Genomic DNA, 8,679 nt, shown 5'->3' with positions numbered 1-8,679 from the left:
ACACATATACACACATATACATACATGCATCTATATACACATATATACATATATACACATATGTACATGCAGCTATATACACACACATATATACACACATATATACACACACATACATACACACATATACATACATGCATCTATATACACATATATACATATATACACATATGTACATGCAGCTATATACACACACATATATACACATACACACATATACACATACATATATACACACATATACATACATATACACACACACGTGTATATATAGATATATATATATATAAAATTTTTTTTTTTCTTTTTGAGATGGAGTCTTACTCTGTCTCCCAGGCTGGAGTGCAGTGGAGTGATCTCGGCTCACTGCAACCTCTGATTCTCCTACCTCATTCTCTCAAGTAGCTGAGATTACAGGCGCTCGCCACCATACCCAGCTAACTTTTGTATTTTTGGTAGAGACAGGGTTTCTCCATGTTGGCCAGGCTGGTCTTAAACTCCCAACCTCAGGTGATCCGCCCACCTTGGCCTCCCAAAGTGCTGGGATTACAGGCATGAGCCACCGCGCCCAGCCCGGCTGATTTTTATATTTTTAGTGGAGACAGGGTTTCGCCATGTTGGCCAGGCTGGTCTCAAACTCCCAACCTCAGGTGATTTGCCCGTGGCAGCTCTGTCGCCAGGCTGGAGTGCAGTGGCAAGATCTCAGATCACTGCAACCTCCACCTCCCGGGTTCAAGCGATTCCCCTACCTCAGCTTCCTGAGTAGCTGGGACTACAGGCGCACACCACCACATCCAGTTAATTTTTGTTTTTGTATTTTAGTAGAGATAGGGTTTCACCATGTTGGCCAGGATGGTCCTGATCTCCTGACCTTGTGATCCACCCACCTTGGCCTCCCAAAGTGCTGGGATTACAGGCGTGAGCCACTGGGCCCCACTAATTTTTATATTTCATACTTATACAAGATGGTCTCAAAATGGATCATAGGTCTAAGTTATGAGGTTTAGGTCAAGATTCATTTTTTCTGCATAAGAATGTACGGTTGTTCCCACGCTGCTTGTTGAAAAGATCCTCCTTTATTGAATTGCTTGTGTACCTTGGTCAATAATCCATGACCCAAGTCACCTTCCCTCGGTGTGTGCCTGCCCCTTCTCCAACACCAAGCTGGCTTCACGTTGTCACTCCAGAGTCAGCGTAACATTGGGTTATGTGAGTCTCCTTTCATTTTTCCACGTTGGTACATTTAGAATCAGTTTGTCTATATCTACAGAAAGTCCTGTTGGGACTTTGATTGGAATTGCAATGAATCCATAGATCAATTACTGAGAACTGATACCTGTATGATATTATGTCTCCATCTAAGAATGTGGTATGTCTCTCCATTTATTTAGGTCTCTTAAATTTTTTTCTTCAGATCACGTAGTTTTATTTTTATTTTGTTTATTTATTATTCTTTTTCGAGACAGGGTCTCGTTCTGTTGCCCAGGCTGGAGTGCAGTGGCACAATCTCAGCTCACTGCAACTTCTGCCTCCTGGGTTCAAGTGTTTCTTCTGCCTCAGCCTCCGAGTAGCTGGAACTACAGGCACGCGCCACCACATCCAGCTAATTTTTGTATTTTTAGAGACAAGGTTTCACCATATTGGCCAGGCTGGTCTTGAACTCCTGATCTCATGATCTGCCCGCCTGGGCCTCCCAAGTGCTGGGATTATAGGTGTGAGCCACCATGCCGGGCACTGCCAACACCTTTTTTTTCTTTTTTAGATGGAGTCTCACTGTCACCCAGGCTGGAGTACAGTGGTGTGATCTTGGCTCACTGCAGCCTCCACCTCCTGGGTTCAAGTGATTCTTCTGCGTCAGCCTCCTGAGTAGCTGGGATTATGGGTACACGCCACCACACTTGGCTAATTTTTGTATTTGTAGTAGACATGGGGTTTCACCATGTTGGGCAGGCTGGTCTCAAACTCCTGACTTCATGATCTGCCTGCCTCAGCCTCCCAAAGTGCTAGGATTACAGGCATGAGTCACCACTCCTGGCTCCCAGATTGCTTTTTATTTTATTTATTTATTTATTTTTTTGAGGCAGAGTCTCGCTCTGTCGCCCAGGCTGGAGTGCAGTGGTGCGATCTCGGCTCACTGCAAGCTCTGCCTCCCGGGTTCACGCCATTCTCCTGCCTCAGCCTCCTGAGTAGCTGGGACTACAGGCGCCCGCCACCGCGCCCGGCTAATTTTTTGTATTTTAGTAGAGACGGGGTTTCGCCATGGTCTCGATCTCCTGACCTTGTGATCCGCCTGCCTCGGCCTCTCAAAGTGCTGGGATTACAGGCGTGAGCCACCGCACCTGGCCCAGATTGCTTTTTAAAACTATATATTGCTGGGCGCGGTGGCTCATGCCTGTAATCCCAGCACTTTGGGAGGCCAAAGCGAGCGAATCACCTTGAGGTCGGGAGTTCGAGACTGGCCTGGTCAACGTGGTGAAGCTCCATCTCTACTAAAAATACAAAAATTAGCCAGGCATGGTGGTGCATGCCTGTAATCCCAGCTACTTGGGAGGCTGACGCAGGAGGATTGCTTGAACCCGAGAAGTGGAGGTTGCACTGAGCCGACGATAGTGCCACTGCACTCCAGCCTTTGTGCTTTGCGACAAGGGTGAAACCCTGTCTCAAAAAAGAAAAGAAAAGAAAAGAAAATGTATACAGAAAATGTCAGAATTTACCTAACAAAACAAAACAAAAAAAGGCCAGGCGAGGGGGCTCACTCCTGTAATCGCAGCATTTTGGGAGGCCGAGGTGGGCGGATTGCTTGAGCTCAGGAGTTGAGACCAGCCTGGGCAACATGGTGAAACTCCGTCTCTACAAAAAATACAGAAATTAGCCAGCCATTGTGGTGTGTGCCTGTAGTGTCAGCTACTCTGGAGGATAAAGTGAGAATCACCTGAACACAGGAGGTTGAGGCTGCAGTGAGCCGTGATCGCACCACTGCACTGCAGCCTGCCTGACAGAACAAGACACTGTCTCAAAAAAGAAAAAGCATTGATTAATATGCTTAGACTATTTGCATTTAATGTAATTATTGATATATTTGGATTTAGATTTTTTTATTTTTCCATTCACGCTATTTGTTTCCCGTACCTATGTCCCCTTTTCTGCCTTCATTTAGGTTATGTGAGCTGTTTTTGGCAGCTGATTTTAATTGTGTTTTCTTTTTGAGACGGAGTCTCACTCTATCACCCAGGCTGGAGGGCAGTGGCGTGCTCTCGGCTCACTACAACCTCTGCCTCCCGGGTTCAAGCAATTCTCTTGCCTCAGCCTCCTGAGTAGCTGGGACTACAGGCGCATGCCACCACGCCCAGCTAATTTTTTGTATTTTTAGAAGAGACAGGGGGTTTCATCGTGTTAGCCAGGATGGTCTCGATATGCTGACCTCGTGATCTGCCGGCCTTGGCCTCCCAAAGTGCTGGGATTACAGGCTCAAGCCACTGCACTAAGCTGTAATTGTGTTTTTGAAAATATATCCTGGCCCATCCTGGCTAACACGGTGAAACCCTGTCTCTACTAAAAAATACAAAAAACTAGCCGGGCGAGGTGGCGACGCCTGTAGTCCCAGCTACTCGGGAGGCTGAGGCAGGAGAATGGCATAAACCTGGGAGGCGGAGCTTGCAGTGAGCTGAGATCTGGCCACTGCACCCCAGCCTGGGCGACAGAGCGAGACTCTGTCTCAAAAAAAAAAAAAAAAACAAAAAAAACAAAATATCTCCTGGTTGGGTGCAGGGGCTCACACCTGTAATCCTAGCACTTTGAGAGGCTGAGGTGGGCCGATTGCTTGAGCTAGGAGTTCAAGACCAGCCTGGACAACATGGCGAAACTCCGTCTCTGCCAAAAATACAAAAATTAGCTGGGCATAGTGGTGTGTGCTTGTTGTCTCAGCTTCTCAGGAGGCTGAGGCAGGAGGCTTGCTTGAGCCCAGGTGGTGGAGGTTGCAGTGACCTGCGATCACGACACTGCATTCCAGATGCCTGGGCGACACCCTGTCTCAAAACACACACACAATAAAGCAAAGGGTAGGAACAGGCAAGACTAAGCGGAAGTATGCCTGACTAGTACTTTGTGAAATGACAGGGGTGGGGACAGGGAGGCCTGAGGCAGTCGAACCAGTGGCTGGTGAAGGTCTGGAGCAGGGAGGGAGCCTGTGCTCTGGGGTGGGAGTGTAAATTCTGAGAGCCACTGCTGGGGGGCGATTGGGCCTGGCAGGGCGTCTGGCCCGTGCCCGGGCATACACAGGTCTGGAGTGCGCTGGTGGTGGCAGTGTTTGCATAAAGTCAGACAGAACGGGAGCACTGGTGAGTAAATGCCGGTGTTCAGGCAGCGGAGCAGTCAACAGCAGCTAAGATGAATAACCAACGCCGTCTCAATATGGACAATTCCCACCTCAATTCTGTTGAATGGAACCCGCAACTGGCAGGCGGGTGCGTTTCCAAATCGTTCAGAGGCCCAGGAGAGGCCCTCGCCATCTGGGAAGGTGCAGGGGTGAGGACGGCCTCAGGGACGGGAAGGACGGAGACCCAACTCAGGCGGCGGAGGCCTCCGGGAGACCCTGGATGGAAGAGAGAGGGCGACTCGGGGGGCTCCGGGCATGTGTTTAGGGGGAAAGGTCAGGCCTGGGGCTCATTATTTTGAAAAAATCTGTTTGTATGTTTGAAATATTCAATACTAGGCCGGGCAGGGTGGCTCATGCCTGTAATCCCAGGACTTTGGGAGGTCGAGGTGGGCGGATCCATTTGATGCCAGGAGTTCGAGACCAGCCTGGCCAACATGATGAAACCCCGTCTCTACTAAAAACACAAAAAAATTAGCCGGGCGTGGTGGCGCGTGTAATCCCAGCTACTCGGGAGGCTGAGGCAGGAGAATCGCTTGAACCCGGGAGGCGAAGGCTGCAGTGAGCTGAGATCGCACCACTGCAGTCCAGCCTGGGCGACAGAGCGAGATTCCCTCTCAAAAAAAAAAAAAAAAAGAAAAGAAATCCAATAATAAAGCTCATATGTGTATCAGCCCATGGCCCTTTATGAAGAAACACCGAGATCTAAGGAATGCGTGCGGCCGAGGGGTGAACTGCGGGTGATCTTCCCTCTTCTCATTTGTACTTGTATGTTCTGAAAATGTCGTCTAGCTTTTGGGTCGTTCTTACCTGAGAAAAGCCAGACTGCAGGGTTTTGGCGGAAGGACCGGTTTGCACACCGCGCGGCACACACGGGAGCGGCCCGCGCGGCTTTCGGAGAAGCCTCCCGGGTGCAGCGCCTCCCGCGCCCTCGTTAGCGCGCGGCGTCTTCGGGCCGCAGGTCCCCTCGGCTTGGGGCGGGGGAGGGGGGTTCCAGGTCACGTGACAGGGAGGTCCCCCCCCCCCCCCACCAGCGGCCGGCGGAAGCGGCCGGCAGAGGGCGCCCGAGTCCCGGCCTCAATCGCGCGTTCGGGGCGGCTCCTTCCTCGCGCGCCGCCGGCCGCGTCCAGGAGGGGGCGCCGCGAGTACTGTCCGGCGGCCCCGCCGCGGGCAGCCCGGGGCCGGCTCCTGGGCGTCCGGTTCCGCGCTGGCTGCGTTTCCCGCCCCACCTGCCAGTGTCGGCTCGTGCGTGCCTCCCCCCCCGGGTTATGGGAATAGATTACAGTCCCCAAGTAATAAAGCGAACAGGCGGCCGGGCGCGGTGACTCACGCCTGGAATCCCAGCACTTTGGGAGGCCGAGACGGGAGGATCACGAGGTCAGGAGATCGAGACCATCCTGGCTAACACAGTGAAACCCCGTCTCTACTAAAAAATACAAAAAATTAGCCGGGCGAGATGGCGGGCGCCTGTAGTCCCAGCTACTCCGGAGGCTGAGGCAGGAGAATAGCGTGAACCCGGGAGGCGGAGCTTGCAGTGAGCTGAGATCCGGCCACTGCACTCCAGCCTGGGCGGCAGAGCGAGACTCCGTTTCAAAAAAAAAAAAAAAAGAAAATTATGTAAAAAAGTCTGCTGAAATGATGATGTATCTTTGTCTTATTTTATTTAGAGACCAGGTCTCACCATGTTGCTCAGGCTGGCCTTGACCCTGAGAATCCTCCTGCTTCAGACTCCCAAAGTGCTGGGATCACAGACGTGAGCCAGCATGTCCGGCCGTGTTTTTGTCTTTTAATCTGTTTATATGGTGAATTCCATTGGCTCATATTTCATGTTGAACCAGTCTTGCATTCCTGGGATAAATTTCACTGGGTCATGGTGTGCAGTTACTTATATTTGTATTGTACATGTATGTGTGCTCACGGGCCTGTGTTTCAGTGTGTGGCAATGCAGTGGACCCACAATCATCAGAACAGCTCTGGAAAAGAATAGTCAAGTGAGAGGGCGTTCTATGCCTGACTTCAAGATGTGGGTTTTTTTTTTTTTTTTTTGAGATGGAGTCTCGTTCTGTCACTCAGGCTGGAGTGCAGTGGTGCGATCTCGGCTCACTGCAACCTCTGCCTCTGGGAATCAAGTGATTCTTATACCTCAGCCTCCCAAGTAGCTGGGATTACAGGCGTGTACCACCATGCCCGACTAGTTTTTGTAGTTTTGGTAGAGATGGGTTTCATCATGTTGGCCAGGCTGGTCTTTGAACTCTTGGCCTCAAGTGATCCATCCGCCTCGGCCTCCCAAAGTGCTGGGATTACAGGCATGAACCTTTGCACCTGGCCCAAGATGTGTCATAAAGGTTCAGAAATCCAGACAGTGTGGCATTGGTGGTCAGTGGAACAGAACAGAAGATCCAGAGTAGACCCTCACATATATGCTCAACTGATTTTGAAATAAGCGTAAGCAAATTCAGCAGAGAAAGGAGAATCTTAGCAACAAATGGTACTAGAATGATGGGGCTACACATATGAACGGAAGCGTCAATCTATACATGACAGTACAAACAAAAATCCATTCAAAAGTTACTATTAATTTTTTTGAGATGGAGTCTCACTTTGTCGCCCAGGTTGGAGTGCAGTGGCACGATCTTGGCTCACTGCAACCTCCATCTCCCAGGTTCAAGTGATTCTCCTGCCTCAGCCTCCTGAGTAGCTGGGATTACAGGCTCCCGCCACCACGCCTGGCTACTTTCTGTATTTTTAGTAGAGACGGCGTTTCACCATGTTGGTCAGGCTTGTGTCAAACTCCTGACCTCAGGTGATCCACCCGCCTCGGCCTCCCAAAGTGCCAGGATTACAGGTGTGAGCCACTGTGCCCAGCCTCAGAACTTGTTATAAGCCAAAATGTAAGGCCTACAACTGTAAAATGTGTGTAAGAATGAAAAGGAGGATATCAGTGTGACTTAGGTTAGGGAAATGATTCTTAGGTTAACACTAAAAGCATGATGCACAAAGGAAAACCTGATCCACTGGACTTCATGGGAATGGAGGGTGTGTGCATTTTGAAAAGCTCTGAGAAGACAAGCCCTGGCTGGCGGAGGCATTAGCAAATATCCTGTCTGAGGAAGGACTCATCTCAGCATCTACGACAAGCTCCCAGGAGTCATGGGGTGCTGTGCTCTCGGCAGATACGGGAGAGCCTCCCATCCCGTAATTCGTGTCCCCGGAGCAGCACTGCTCAAAGTCCCCTACCGATGTCCTCCTCAGCCCACAGACCCGACCCTCTCCACGTGTGCACCCACAGGTCAGGCCCTGTGGGGCTTCTTAGGACATGACCCCAACTTCAGGAGGAGGAAAAGAAGAGGAAAATCAATGAAAAGAAAAAAGAATTTACTGGTGGCCCTTTCAAGTCTTTCTGTCAAATGACCCAATTTCAGGTTAAGCCAGGCAGTGGTGACGAGGCAGCCCTGTGTTCTGCCCGGTCCCGAGGGCTCCACCTCCTCCGTGGGTGAGAAGCAGCAACCAGCCGGGGAGAAAACCATCTAGCTGCATCAAACTCTGTAGTGCTGGAAGTTAGCACAGGCGGATCGGAGATATCACCGTTCAGTTCTAGACACTGCAATAACGCAAATGTCGCAATAAAGCCAATCAGAGGGATTTTTCGGTTTTCCACTGCATATAAAAGCTATGTTTATACCACAGTGCAGTCAGGTGTGCAAACATTATGTTTACAAAACAAGGCACATGCCTCAATTTAAAATACTTTACTGACCACTCCTCACTCCCCTGCCCAACTAGGTTCCCACCACCCTACCCTCCCTCAACACCAATAATAATAATAATATAATAATAATAATGATAATAGGCTGGGCACAGTGGCTCACACCTGTAATCCCAGTGCTTTGGGAGGTCAAGTGGGCAGACTGCATGAGCTCAGGAGACCAGCCTGGGCAACATGGTGAAACCTTGTCTCTACCAAAAATACAAAAAATTAGCGGGGTGTGGGGGTGCGCACCTGTGGTCCCAGCTACTAGGGAGGCAGAGGTGGGAGGACTGCTTCACCCTGGGAGGCAGAGGTTGCCGTGAGCCGAGATCATGTTACTGCACTCTAGACTGGGCAACAAAGGAAGACCTCATCTCAAAAATAAAATAAAATGGCTGGGGGCGGTGGCTTACACCTGTAATCCCAGCACTTTGGGAGGCCAAGGTGGATGGATCACCTAAGGCCAGGAGTTCGAGACCAGCCTGGCCAACATGGTGAAACCCTGTCTCTACTAAAAATGCAAAAAAAATCAGCCGGGTGTAGTGGTACGTGCTTGTAG

The sequence above is a fragment of the Rhinopithecus bieti genome, unplaced genomic scaffold (genome assembly GCF_001698545.2).
Source record: "Rhinopithecus bieti isolate Rb0 unplaced genomic scaffold, ASM169854v2 scaffold_25906, whole genome shotgun sequence".
In the NCBI taxonomy this organism is placed as follows: Eukaryota; Metazoa; Chordata; class Mammalia; order Primates; family Cercopithecidae; genus Rhinopithecus; species Rhinopithecus bieti.
The sequence above is the reverse complement of the archived record's forward strand: the minus strand, read 5'-3'. Positions refer to the sequence as shown.